Source organism: Labrus mixtus, chromosome 13 (assembly GCF_963584025.1).
Source record: "Labrus mixtus chromosome 13, fLabMix1.1, whole genome shotgun sequence".
Taxonomy (NCBI): domain Eukaryota; kingdom Metazoa; phylum Chordata; class Actinopteri; order Labriformes; family Labridae; genus Labrus; species Labrus mixtus.
Genome location: NC_083624.1, coordinates 12,929,890 through 12,944,416, shown reverse-complemented (window position 1 = coordinate 12,944,416; position 14,527 = coordinate 12,929,890). Strand labels below are relative to the sequence as shown.

Genomic DNA, 14,527 nt, shown 5'->3' with positions numbered 1-14,527 from the left:
AATATCAATAAAATGACCTGTTCATTTTCAAGAGGTAATTTGAGTATACAGCAAACACAGAGAGCCAGAGAGACAAAAGTAGTGAGAGCTGGGGGGGGAAGTGGACTCACAAGAAAGACTGTAAAATATACCGAGAAAGAACAAAGAACAAAGCGTGAATGACTGTATCGATAAAATGGCTGTTAGAGACCCACAGGGAGAGTGAAAAACATCGTTATCAACAAGGCAAAGTTAGTCAGGAAAATATTAGTTAGAAAGACAGCAAGTGGATCCCACAGGATGAAAGTGTGTGTTTTCAAGCTTTGATGGGTTAGTGCGAGAGATAGCACTGCTTCAAAACACTACGATAATCTGTCTTTGAAATGTAATAAAAAAGAAGACAGTACTCAACAAAGCATCCTTTCTATCACAAGTACTTCAAAACCCTAACGCTTATTCTTCAGACCCTAGATAATGCACTCTTTTGTCATCAAAAAGAATGTGTGACTTTTTGATCCTGTAGATGTCGCCCTTGAGCACCAGCATTAAAACCAAAACCAACCTCTGTTTGGGGACACCCCCACCATACTGAAGCCTCCTCCTCTCCTCTGGTGACACACCTCCAACCCCCCCCCCCCCCCTCCCCTTACGTTCGCATCCTACAGCCCATGGTTTGCACAAAGGAGTTATCAAATGGAAAGCACCGTAATTAAGCAGCATTAAGAACAAGCAGCAGACAAAACTGTCCTTTGCTGGAGCTGCGTGTTGGTCTGCATTGCTGTGTTAGCAGGCTAATGTTAGCACACTTAAGTTAGCGCGTAGCTTCATATTGCACATACATTGACACGGTTAACGTTGCTCTAAAGAAGCTTTATGTGGCTCAGAGAACAACACAGCCAGCGAGACTCGTGCTTCTCACTCACTATCGACGCTCATGACTCAGAGACACATTTACAGAGGATACACTTGATTTCTGCTGTATTTATGTTTAAAATACTTTCATCACATTTCTTGGATATCTTTTATTTGTAATTTGTAGATTTAAAAAAAAAAAAAAACTACACTATTGTTCATTGCCAACATACCCTGCCTTTATAAGCTGAATATGTTGAAAGAGATGAATCATAGCTTCATTTTTGCACACACACAATGTTATTTTTTGCCAAAAACAAAATGTTAAATGAAAAAAATTGTATTTCAACTTTTAAAATGACATTTACTTATGATGTTGAACACGTGCATATAGCTTTGCATCAGTGTCGTTACTCCAGTTGATTTCTTTATAGGGACAGTGCTGACTGCCATCTACTGCAGGTTATATACTTACTATTATCAAGAACCGCATTGAACTCCATTAAAAAAACAAATCCAAACTCCCTTCAAGCAACGTATGATATGGTTGGGAGTTTAACAACATTTAAGGAGTGCTTGGAAAGTAAATAACTCATTTCCTACCTATTTATCAATTCTGCTCAATATTAGAATGGACTGCAGAGCATCCAGAGTCGTTTTCTGTCAATACGTGTTACACAATGACATATTTGAAGCTAGTTAGGAGTTTCTGGACATATCTATCCCTCTTAAAAACAACATGAGGGGCTGGTGTTTGCAGCTGGTGTTTGCAGCTGGTGTTACTGTTTCTAAGGGTAAACTTGATACATTAATTGTTCATGTCAAAAATTCCATGACTTCATTGTTGATTTCTCTTACAATCAAGATTCTGTCAACAAATAACCATATGTTTATTTACATTACTTTGTGTGTGTGTGTGTGTGTGTGTGTGTGTGTGTGTGTGTGTTTGTTTGCATGAAATCCATAAATAATTGAATTTGCTTATGATGTGCATGTGCACATCTTTAGTCTGCCTGGGCTTGTTTATGTATTTGCATGATTTCTGAGTCTGTGTGTTTTTGTTTGTGTCTGTGTTTGTGTTTGTGTATGTGTGTGTGTGTGTGTGTGTGTGTGTGTGTGTGTGTGTGTTCATGTGTGTTTGCGAGGGTCAGCAGTGTCAGGTTTAGACAGTGTTTGTCTGTGGGGATTGTAGGTTTAACAGCGTTAAGCCGACACAAAGTCCTCTACTCTGCAGAAAACTGTTTTCCCTGCTGGAAAAACCCTCTCATCAGACTGACTGTCCGGACCTGATAGGAAGCTAAATGACCTTCGAAAGAACTTCAAAACACCCAGAAGAGAAATGTTTACTACTTTATGTGCATAATTACATTGACAATGTATTACTCTCTGAGATTCTGTCCAAAGCAATGTTCATGATTTAGCAACTTTTCAGTTTTCCACCACAGCTACATTCTTTATTTATCTGATTTAACTGCCCTGCTTTGTTAATTTATGATTTCCTTTTTCTTGCACTCAGCACAGGACAGCACTAATGTCAGAATGGATTTGGAGAACAGGACGGATTTAGTTATACGGGAGAAAAGTTTGCAGCAGCAGTTCCCAGCTTGGGGGTCAGGACCACCCACATGGCTGTGAGACGTTTTATGGAATCTGACAAAAATATGCAAATGTATGTAGAGTTGGTTATCTGGGTGATGAATTTAATTCCCCTCTAAAACAATGAATAAGCACCGCCTCTGGACTTCCTCCCATAACTCACTAGACAAACAAAAGGACCATAAGGGTTGAAAAAAAAAAAAAAAGGTCCATCATTTGGTGTCAAAACTTGACTTTTCTGCGTTCTTTTTGAACCGAGCAGATAGTGAGGGGAAAGTGTCTATCGAGCGGGTAAACTAAGAAAAATAGAAGTTAAACAAAGCCCCTATTTCCAGAATTTTGTGTAATACTGCTGGGAGTTCTTGTCTATCTTGTCTGTCTGTATTGTAAACATAGCTATAAATAAAGTATTTTTAAAAAAGCCCCTATTTTCATGAACTGAACTTGCTCTAAATGCACACACACAGGAGTGGACAAGGGCACAAACAGATTTCAAATGCATGCTGCATTTCCATGGAACATTTCTATTATCTCAGCCTCATTGCTATTATAGGTGGTTATATCTGTGTGTAATACAATACAATGGTGTGCACTCACGTGTGTGTTTGTCTGTTTGCTGCTATGAAAGGCGTTCGTATTTTTGCTACATGAACTCTATCAAAACCATCCAGTTATAGCAAAAAAGCTGTTTGCATAGATGAACTCTCTCATGCCGGTCGTTTAACATTTAAATGGGTTGCCACGATGATGGATCAACAAGAGGACACGCTATTAAAAAAAAAAAAAAAAAGGCAGCTCAGTGTCTGTTGCTGTGTGTAAAATACTATGTGTGTTTGTTTCATTAAACCAGCCAGGGAACCATGTGTGTGGGAGAAAAAAGATGGAGAGAAACGTTATGTTGAAATGAGCTGAAGCACTCAACTAAAACACACAAACGCATAAAATAAGTCCTTTAATTCATCCCTAAAGCCCAGACAAACTGTAAAGCAGAGAGAGATGAAATATAAGAATTAGGGAGGGGATAAGACGGGTGATGATCATCATTTTTGTTTAGTAAATAATGTTCGAGATGTTCTTTAATACTCTGCTATTAACTTTAGCGTCATTATATTATAGGACACCTGCTTTAACAACATGGTCCTTTAATGAGAGCTGCCTGCAGATGCCCTTCCACCCAGCCAGTGCAAAGTAACTCTGTGTATGTGTGTGCGTGTGTGTGTGTGTGTGTGTGTGTGTAGACAGTAGAAACGACCGCCTGAGGACCCATTTTACAGAGCCAAACAACAGTAGCCGCTGTGATTAAACGTGACAGTACGTGTGGGAACAAACACACGAAGACACCACTGAGGTATGTACCATTGTTGAGAAAAAAAAAAGAGAATCCTGACAATATGGGCTATGATTTTGAATTATGAAAATAACAGTCCCATCTCTGACCGCGGTAGATTGGTCCCTTGTTGTCCGATCCCCTACATCTACTCCCAGTGCCTCTTGATGGTTCAGTGAAAAGGTTGTAGTGGGAGACTCCACTGAGGCAAACAGAGGATGAGGAACTGGTTGACAAAGGCGCACAATTACTTTAGTGTATATTCTGCCTTTCTCTAACTGCATTCAAGATATTATTTTTTAGACTCAAGGTTAATGAAAGGAATTACAAAACAGCCCTTGCGGACATAAATTAGGTATCAAATATTTACTACTGTTTCAGAATCGAGCATCTTGATACTAAACTTGACATTGGTAGCCAAGTTGACATTTTGCTGTCCTGACAACACTACAACGAGCAATCTTTCCTGGAGAGGAATATTAAAGAACTAAACAAGCAGGGCATTACAGCCTGCAAGTTCTGAGAAACCCTACAGCAGATGATGGCCGTGCAGGGTTCATTTTTCAAGGCTACAAGTGGTCATGGGCGGTCATCTTGTAATATGGGGTCATGGTGCGCGCTGGGCAGCCTTCTGTTCATGTGTCAAAGCTCCCCACATGAACACAGAATCGTTTCTTGGCAACAGTATGCGTCTTACTGTTTTCTTGACACCACTGAAGTGAAGACCTTAAAGGGGATCTTTTAGTGAGGACTTTTTGATCAAATCCAAGGGTGACTGGTGAGTGGGTGTAGCAAGAATGGACTATGGGAGCAGAATGTTTGAAAGGGCATGTGCATAAGCAGAGGAAGCACGCGGGTACGCGCTCATAAAACATGCACTTGTTCAAACTTAGCTTGATAAATAATCATTTTCGTTATATGTGATACTGATACAAGTGTTGTGCTATTTACAAATCACCCTGAGTTATTGATTCTACACCCACCATGTTTTAAATAATGCCAGCCAAGACTCAAAATACATGTTTCATTTGTATTCATACAGACAGAGCCTTGCCTATATCATAAATAGATGTGGGGGAAAACAATCGAGATCCTTCTCTTCTAAGATTTAAAATTGATTCATAACTTCCAAAAATCGATTCGTTGATGTTGTTTGATTTGATTTGATTTTTTTATTAATTCAATTTTTTTTTAGCAGTCACTCCCTGCTAAGTGCGAAGGCTAGCTCTTTAACTCAGTAGGATGCCAAATAGAGCAACAAGAAATTCAGCCAGTCTCAACGAATTGTGAGACACCCAAAGATTCCCAGTCCTTATTGTAAACTTGATTCAAATGTTTAAATCATACATTTTGTGACACTCTTATCATTCTTTACTGTTTGTCTCTCTCGTTATGGCTGACGTTTTTTCCCTTCTACTTGCTCTCAAAGCAAACAGGGATTTTACGTACAACAAAATGCATCAAAATAAAATAAAATAAAAGAGAAGCAACTGATCTGTAAGTGATCTACAGAGATGCTGGTCTATATATATCATTGCCTTTTACTAATGTTAGGATGACTGTTTTCCTGATGACTGCTCTTCATATTTAGCTCACAATGTTTATGAATGTTCTCCTCTATCTCTCTGTGAGAAAGTGAGAAGAGCTTAACTCTTTATTATGAAACACGTTGTAGGAGATTTCTTTGTATCTATTTTTTTTATCAAGTAAGCTGTTCCTATTACTCTCAACCAAACAAAGGTTTTGTTGGTAAGAGTAACGCATCCTGGTATAACAATCCAAATGGTGCTTCCTGTTGGCCTGAACACACAACTGAAGTGTATTTGTGTGTGTGCGTGTGCGTTTGACACTCATGTGCTGAGGGCTTAAAGACACAGCAGCGACTTTAGATGATCGGCTGACGGAGGAGCTGATAAACCCTCAATAAACAGCGGAGAGATGTGACAGAGCCAGAGAGAGAGAGAGAACAGAGACATGATACCCTTCTCGGCTGCTCTCCACTGGGATGATGGCAGCTCCTGCAGAGACACCAAGCTGCCAACGAGTTCGTGTGTGTGTATGTGTGTGTGTGTGTGCGCACATATAGGTCTCTGAGGGTAGAACAGATGGGGGATCTACTGTAGTGATTCTGTGAGGTCACATTGGTGACGATATCAGTGAGATATAACACACATACACACAAAAAGAAAAAGACAACAGACTGCCTTGCTGTGCGCACACACACACTACACACACTACACACACACACTACACACACTACACACACTACACACACTACACACACACACACACACACACACACACACACACACACACACACACACACACACACACACACACACACACACACACACACACACACACACACACACACACACACACACACACACACACACACAGTGGCTGCAGCGGTGATGGATGAGGGATAATCAGAATGAAGAAACTGTTCAATAAAGTTGTTTTGTTTTGAATGTGCTCTGTCACCAGCTGCCAACTGGTTACTGATTTAATATGTCAGTGTGTGTGTGAGGAGCATCTGGCACTAAGGAGAATGTTTTCGGTTGAAGGGGAAAAAAAAAAAAAAGAACAGATACAAATCCGTCTTTCAGCTCATTGCATCCTGGTTGAAAAAAAGCAGAGCTGCACAAATAGCTTGATGGAATCACACCTTAACCCATCAAATCATTCAATCCTCTGTATTAGCAGACACTACATGTTCATAAACGGTTGATTCATCTCCTCCTCCTCATCTGTGTCATAATGGTGTATTTTATTCAATTGTACTACTTTAGTGTATTTAAGGAAAGGAAGATGGTGATGAATTAAACAATAGAAATACTGCTATGCTTCGATCCTTTTGTGTTGTCATCTAGTTTACTCCTGTGTTTTTCCCAATCCATAAATTGATTCTAACTTAAAGCACCAAATAAATCTGTGTTGCTTGGCGTTAATTCAATCAGACGTTCGAGCACTGCTGCAATGAAAGGTATAAAAAAATGAAAGTGATGAGGTCGTTTTCAACTTTCCCCTTTAGAGGGAGGAATATGCATCACTGAACTCTCAATTTCAGTTTAAGAAATATACACGACAAATGTGTTTATGTGACATCACAGTTCATTTGAAAGCCAAATATAGTCCAGGATGGAACTACATTTGAAGTGGAAATTGAAAGCCTCCTGTTCTACAGCGTAAACCTCTACCTGCACACAGATGTACCGTGCAGCTCAGAGGATGGAATGGGCCTTTGCTGAGCGGATACAATGTCTTAGAAGCTACAGAAGGTGTTTAGAATTACGTCATGTAGCGGTCCACTTCCTGCTTCAAGCACGGATGCGTTCACATCTCCCATGGACCGTACTCGAGTGCATATGAATTGTGCCCCGAGACCACCTCTTCAAGCGGACTAGGGCACAGTACCCAGTATGCTGCGTTTGTCACTGATCAAATTGACCGGACTTTAGGGTCAGGCGTACCTGTATCTGGGCCCGGGTCCCTAGTTTAAAAGCACCCTAAGAGAAAGCAGAGCATACGTCTGAACAGGCTGCTCACCATGGCTCTGCCTTCCCTATCCTCATTCAAACATCTCTCTACAGACTTTCCTTTCTTTCATGCGTGGGTATGGTGGGTGGTTGGAGTTCGCAAGAAGGGGGGGATGCTCTGGAACTGGGACGCCCAAAACTCACTGTCCAGCTTTCCAGAGGTGTCATGGGGCAAACTTGGCAAAACACCAGTAATGAGAGGTTCCCACTTGACAACCCCATAGTGCTTTCACACATGCAAAAAACTCCTGGTAGGATAGGTAGCAGCAGCGTTGTCACTATCTGGCTGGATCACATTAACGGAGCCCTGATCTTGTTGAAGGTGGTAAGGCAAGCTTGTGTAACTTAACAGAAGGGCATGGGGGCATGTATGAGTTCAGGGGTTTCTTCACTGAGCGTTTATCCTTTCATTAGGGTACACGTTTCTTGTGATCATATTAAATCGGACGTCAAACGTGGTCCTGTATGCAACTGTATTTATGTGTAATTGGAAAGCCTCCTGTTCAAATTCTACTGTGCATACTTCTTCATTGTACTGAAGTATGGGTATTATTTTGTATTACGTACTTATAATTCTATAAAGCCTAACGTCATCCTGCAAAGAGTATTTGGATGGAAACTATCCATTTCAGCTCTCTCTGGTGTCTTTAGATCTGCTTTTTTTGTTCATCATTGTACAGTTTCCCCTCTCAGATGAAGCATTGAGAAAACAACTAAAATAGACTTTTTAATTATTACAAATATTTGTTCTTGACATCTTGGTCCAGCAGTTTAATAAAAAATATTGATAATATCAAAATGCGTATTCTTAGATTGTGGGTTTGTTTTGTTAGACTACAGAACACATTTTAAGAGGAACATTTTTTGTTTTGTTTTTTTTCTTGAAGAAAAGAAATGGGGAGGGGAGACAGAGAAGTGTGAAATGTCTGGAAGCAGAAAAAAGAGCATCTTTGTTTCAAACATTAGTTTCAAGGCACAAGCCAACTCAGCAGGCGTATGCTTGTCCATGTGTGAAGAAAATGACTGAAAAAATGTCTTTTATGTTGTATGTGTGAGGGATAGTATGCACGTTTGTACTAAATTCCTTTACAGAGAGCCAACACAGCAGGTGGATGTATGCTTCTTATATTGTGGAATTTGCATGAATGCGATCGTATGTCTCAAAAAAAAAAAAACTTTAACGTAGCGTGTATGTGTTCATGTGTGTGTGTGTGTTTAGAGAGGTGGTGTAATGTCTTTGTTCTACAGCGAGCACCGATATTAGCAGACAACACCAGATGGTGGGCTGAAATGAGACAACGGAAGAGGGGGAGGAGAAGGTAGACAAGATCCTTCCATCATTTCATCATCATCCTTCTTCTGTTTCCTCTCTGTTAACACAAACAAGCTGGAGCAAATCTTTGAATCACATTATGAAGTATGAATATATTTTCAGACACGGAAGCCATAACACCGTTCATAATGTTGTCTATGGGGGGGGGGGGGGGGGGGGGGGGGGACTTGAGATTAGATGAATAGTGATAACCTCTCACATAAGCATCCTATAAACATCAACTGAAGAAGACTCTTTTTCTGTTTTGGTTCAAGTTAACCTTCGTGTCTTGGCACACAAGTCCGACTCGAGTCCTGCTGGAGCCCTGATTTTCAGGACTCTCGACTCAACTCGTGCACTGATGCATCGTACTTGGAGTAGGACTTGAGCATTTACTGCATTTGGACTCAGAAGATGGAGACAAGGACTCTGACTTATTTACTGACATAGACTGTGTTTTTGTATTTGGGCCCTAATGTTTGAGTGAAGGCTAACTCGTTACCTGCACGTTCCTTCATGTACCTTCTTGTTCAGCCTCAGTTTGTTTGTGTCATATCACTTTAAATGTCCTATTCTGATTAATGTCGGGTGGGTTGCAGGTATTTTTGAGTTTATTAGACACATGCAGTGATCCAATCGCAGCAGAAATGATTGTGTATCTCCCCAATTAGAGCGATGGGTGCTTTTATGCACGGCGCACAGCACTGTGACTTCATTCATGATTTAAATCTTGTGACGTGCCGAAAGGATCATTTAGAGTCTCCTATAAATAAATGAAAAGTGTTTTCAACACATCCAAAAAGGTCCCACACAGTCACTGATTCGTGCAGTGAAATAGTTTGGAGTGAAACAGAAGTCCTCCTCGTAAATCCTGAGCTCCATCAGAGCTGTGTTCAACATTATTTGAAATGACTGAAGCTCTCTGGAGAGTTTCTTCTGCCCCGTCAAGTTTAAACCAGTTTTCAGTTTTGCTGCTTAAAAGTCCTGTGATAGTTACAGCAGTGACATCACTGTGACATCACTGCACACATGGAAACATTTACACTTGCCGTATACAGCTTCTCTTATATGTTAAGAGTAAAAAGTTGAAGACCTGCATACATCGATAAAACTAAATACATTAAATATTAACTCAAATCTTGCACTGCCAGCATAATGCTTAAAAATTCCATGATAATCTGGCTCTGTGTTTTAATAATATCAAACCCTCTCAGACTTAGCTACATTATAAACATGAAGACTCACATATAATGGAAAGTTAAAGCAAAGAAGCATTTAACATAATCAAATAAACATATTGTTAATGCACTAAAGCGAAAAAGTGAAGCACATTTTGGAGCTCGCCTCATACTCAACCTTGAGCACTTAAGACTCAGGTAGTGGGGAATCTACTCAGACCTGACCCGGATTTTTCTTTGGGGACTCGAGACTCGACTCGGACTTGAGGTTTGGTGACTCGACTACACTGCTGTCAGTACATCAGTCCATGTTCCTTACAGCTGTTCATCAGGTTGATTTCATGCCAGTACTGCTGAGCTCCATCGGGAGCTCTATGTCCTGTGGTTAAGGTGTTAGGATCTGTCATTTCAAAGTTATCAATACAAGTGAACAAATAGCTCATCATAGTCTTTCCAATATGGCTGCTGCACAGATGCGCAACGTACCAGCCAGTAAGGTGCCTTTTTGAATAAGCATGTTTTTTTTCTGAGTAGCTTAAAATTTGGCTGGTGCGTTTTGCGAAGGAACAAAGGAAAGTGCATGTTTTAGTCAAGTTTGTATAACCTAGCAAACAGTGCATCGTTAAACTTCTCATCTCTGAGGTGTGAAGTTATTTGGATCTGCAGGTCTATAAAAAGCTGCCAGAGGCCAAACAATTGTCCCGTTCCACTGCGCAATTTGAACAACTGATGGGAAATGGAAATGTTGTCATCAGCAAAAATGGACCGAAAGATGGACGGTGTATGTGGGGGAAAAAACTATTTAGAAATATATTGATACTTTATCGTTACCGCCCTAGAATATAAAGTCAACCATCCATGTCATACAGTGAGTGTAAGGGTTTTCTATCTGAGTGTTCTATCTGTACTTCTGTTTTATCTGCTTCATTTTACCATGTTAAACAAATTAAAGTCAAAAAGGAAATAATCGAATCCAGACATTTAACAACAAAATAACAGAATAATAAGCGGTGGTAAACACACACACATCCACATACACTACAAGGGCTTACTGCCAAAAGTGAAGCAGTTGTTAGAGTAACTACCAAACCTTAAATAAGAACTTTTCATCTGATTTGACTGTGTGAACTATATAGGATCTTGCTGTTTATGCCCAAATTATTATTACTACTCTCTATGTTTTTATTTATTTAGTCTATGTTTTGTCATGCTATCTTGTCTCCTTTTTTGACAATTTATGACAAATGACAAGCATGTTTCAAATTGTGTAACGTAAAACAAAGCTGAAGCTAAGGAATAGCCAGCCTTTAAAAAATCTTCTTAAAGCAGAAAAAAAATGGTTGATTATAAGTTAGACAATTATAACACTCATTTTTGATACATTCAAGTTACAGAGTTTAGGTTCATCATGATTCAGATATTAAACTCAGTGTATGTGTTTCTCCTTATTATTTTATCTTTAGGAAACCCTCTGTGCTTCATGGAGTAGAAGTACGAGCTTTGGATTGGTCGGCAAGACAGTGAACCAGAATGTTTTCCGCTCTGAGTGACAAAATATTAGAAATGAAACCTGGTATATTCTCATTTTGGAAATGACATTTAATCCTGTTTACTAGTCTGCTAATACAATATTTATTCTTGTTTAAATGTTGGCAAAAAAAAAGCTATTATGATAAGAAGAGGAAAAGATTTCTACACCCCAGTCCTGGCTTCTGTAAAGGTTTGTTCATTATGTGGACAACAACCAGTAATAGCTTTCGTAGGAAACAATTATTTAAAAAACACAAACAAATGTGCTTTTAGTCTCTGTGGGCCGTAAACTCTTCTTACTCCCTCATGCTTCTGGCTGGCGAATCTGAGAGGCCAATCACAGTCAGTCTGAGGGTAAATGAAGGCTGAAGAGCTTCTCAGGCCCTTTTTGCTGCCTTCTGAGACCTAGAGTGTTCCCCGCCTCACTGTGACAGACTGCATGTCATTTGTTCTTAAAAACGGTTGTGACTGCTGGAGACCATCAACCCTTAATTTGACACTCAGGATAAGAAAGTCAGAGGTGGAGAGAGAAAAGTCCATTAACAGAACAACTCATCACAGAAAATGTTAAGTGTAGGTAGCTGAAAAATATGAAACAGTTCAGACTTCCTCTCATCGATGAAACTCATTTAATACTTTCCATAAATGCTAAATACAAAAACTAAGTAATGTTGTTTTTTTATTTTATACATCAATAAACAACAGGACGCTAAAATGGTTCATTACATTCCTGTTTGCAGGCTGATACCTTTTCTCAGGGGTAATAGCATCACTCTCAACACACACACGACACATACACACCCAACACACACACACACTCTTCCTAGTTTCATATATTAAAGCTGAGCGAAGTGTGCCTATGAGGAACTGCAGCTTACCCATGTCATTTATCAGTTGTCCCACTAAACTGCAATGAGGAGTCAATCCATCCACTTTGTTCCTGCCCATCCTTCATTTCTGGAGGTGGGCCTGAAGCCCCATCAGTCTGCCTCTACACCAGCACATCTCTTCTCACGACATCCGTCCTATTTTGCATTACATTTATTCAAATTCAGCTACAGCAGCACAGACTGAATTCCTACATTCAAAGAGTCAATTAGGAAAGCCCCAACAACTGCACTTAAACATCACCACAGCTCTTTCCAGAGCAGGAGACAAAGTCCTAACAGACCTTCTTAACACGCTGCGTTGGATTCCTGCATATCTGCACTGCACTATAAAAGAAGTAACCTCCGGACTAAATACTAGAAATGATTGATCACATACAGTAAGTCATTTAAAAACGGCTTATCTCAAATCAAGCCTTTTTTTCATTGTATAATAAGACATACAGTATATCATGATGGTGAGGCTTCCTGGTGGTGTTATGACTAATTAGCCCGCATAAGTGCACTTCTATTGACTTCTTCATTTGCTCTACAGTCAAGTTGCATATTTACTTCCTTCATTAAGTTGATTAATACTGATGTGTGTATTACTGTTACAGTCAAATCATCTCTTTGCCGTGTGGGCAGTGTGATTTGGTTGTAACAAACATAAAATTAATCTCGTGAAATTAACCAAATACATGAAAGAAAGGACTCATGGTTAAATTGGCTAAATGACCAAACTAAGATAACCCTCTTGTTAAATGTTAAATAGTCCTTCTTTGTAGATATGGAACAGGAAGATTGAGCCTTTCAAATTGGCCTAAGATCCAAGTATTTTTTAAATAATGGAAAAAGTACAATTAATGCCATTAAAAACTCAAAATACATTTCAGGGAAAATACACGCGCACGCACACACACACACACACACACACACACACACACACACACACACACACACACACACACACACACACACACACACACACACACACACACACACACACACACACACACACAGCAGTGTCCTTGAATCTGCGGTTGGTGCAGCTCTCCAAATCAAAAGAAACAATAGAGAAGGTTTCCTCTGGGAGACATTTTGCTGCTTTGTTTTCTAAGCTGAAGGACAAAACTCAGACTTTTTCTTTTCATAATGAGAACAGATGAGTGTGACTGATTATGTGTATAAATAATACTGGTCCAAAGGGAGGTCAGTATCCTGACTGGCGTTCTTATTTTGATGGTCAATGAAGTGGTCAAGGATAATGGTGTTCACTCAAACATAAAAGGTTGTAGAAAAGATGGCGACGTATGAAATCCTGTAGTAAATGTGCTGACTTCATCGGGGTCAAATTAAAACATGTGGTTTTGTAAAAATGAGCCATGCTAAGTATTGTGTTTATTGTGGTTCCTGTGAGCTAGTAAACACGTCAATCACTTTGGTTCAACAACTTGGAAGTCATTTGAGCTTCCACAAGTATTTTGCTATTGAAGATACAGTTTTAATTTTGAAAACTAATGAATCCGTTTGCTGATTTTGAAGCGATCAGGCGCGCAGTGAATTAGCGCGGTAAGCTAATGAGAATGTCCTGCGGCGTTCTCACTTCAGTTCACTCAAACTTGTTCTGGAAAAAATACTAAGGGTCTGGCAGGAGAAGCTCCAGTGAATTCCGAGTAAAAAATGTGGCTGTTTTTTGTTTTTTATGAGTTTTCTGCAAGTGTGAAAGCCCTGTAATAGTGCAACGGTAACACCAAAGTGCAAGGTTCTTTTTTTTTCCCTTCATCATTTGTAAGCAGGGGAAAGTTGGCGGAGAGTGACCAAGGGAGCGTTGAGGATGGTTCACTGTGTAAAGGTATAACATAGTGGTAGAACTGACACTTTATCAGGATCTAAAGAAGACAACCATGTAGTTTAGACATTTCTACATTGAGAACCTCAGGATCACAAATAATACTAAATGTTAACACCTGAACACTCTGACATACTTCTCCTCTTCCTGACTGCACAAACAGACTTTCCAAATGGGCTTAAAGCGGCATGTGTGCGCGTGCGTGCGTGTGTGTGTGTGGAACCAGAGGAAACACAAGATGATAAGAGAGGAAAGGACACCAAGTGGAAAAAGGAACTCAAAGGGAAACATTAAAAAAATAAAATACACAATGAGATGAAAACAATGAACATAAGCCAGGCGTGATAAGAAGAGAGGCGACTAAACAAAGAGGTCTAAAAGAATAATGGTGTTTCTATAATACTGTATAGGAAAAAGTAAGACTGTTTTTATCCATACTGATGTATGTGTGCAGCAAAAAAAAACAGCCTCATGTTGTAGGTCGTGTTCAATGCAG

General features: G+C 39.7%; 1 protein-coding gene across 2 annotated transcripts in view; it reads right to left on the bottom strand.

Annotated features, from left to right (window-relative positions):
- The window catches only part of pard3bb (par-3 family cell polarity regulator beta b), a 218,939-nt gene that overhangs the window by 128,212 nt on the left and 76,200 nt on the right, over positions 1-14,527 (bottom strand). The gene's annotated exons all lie outside the window — the stretch shown is intronic.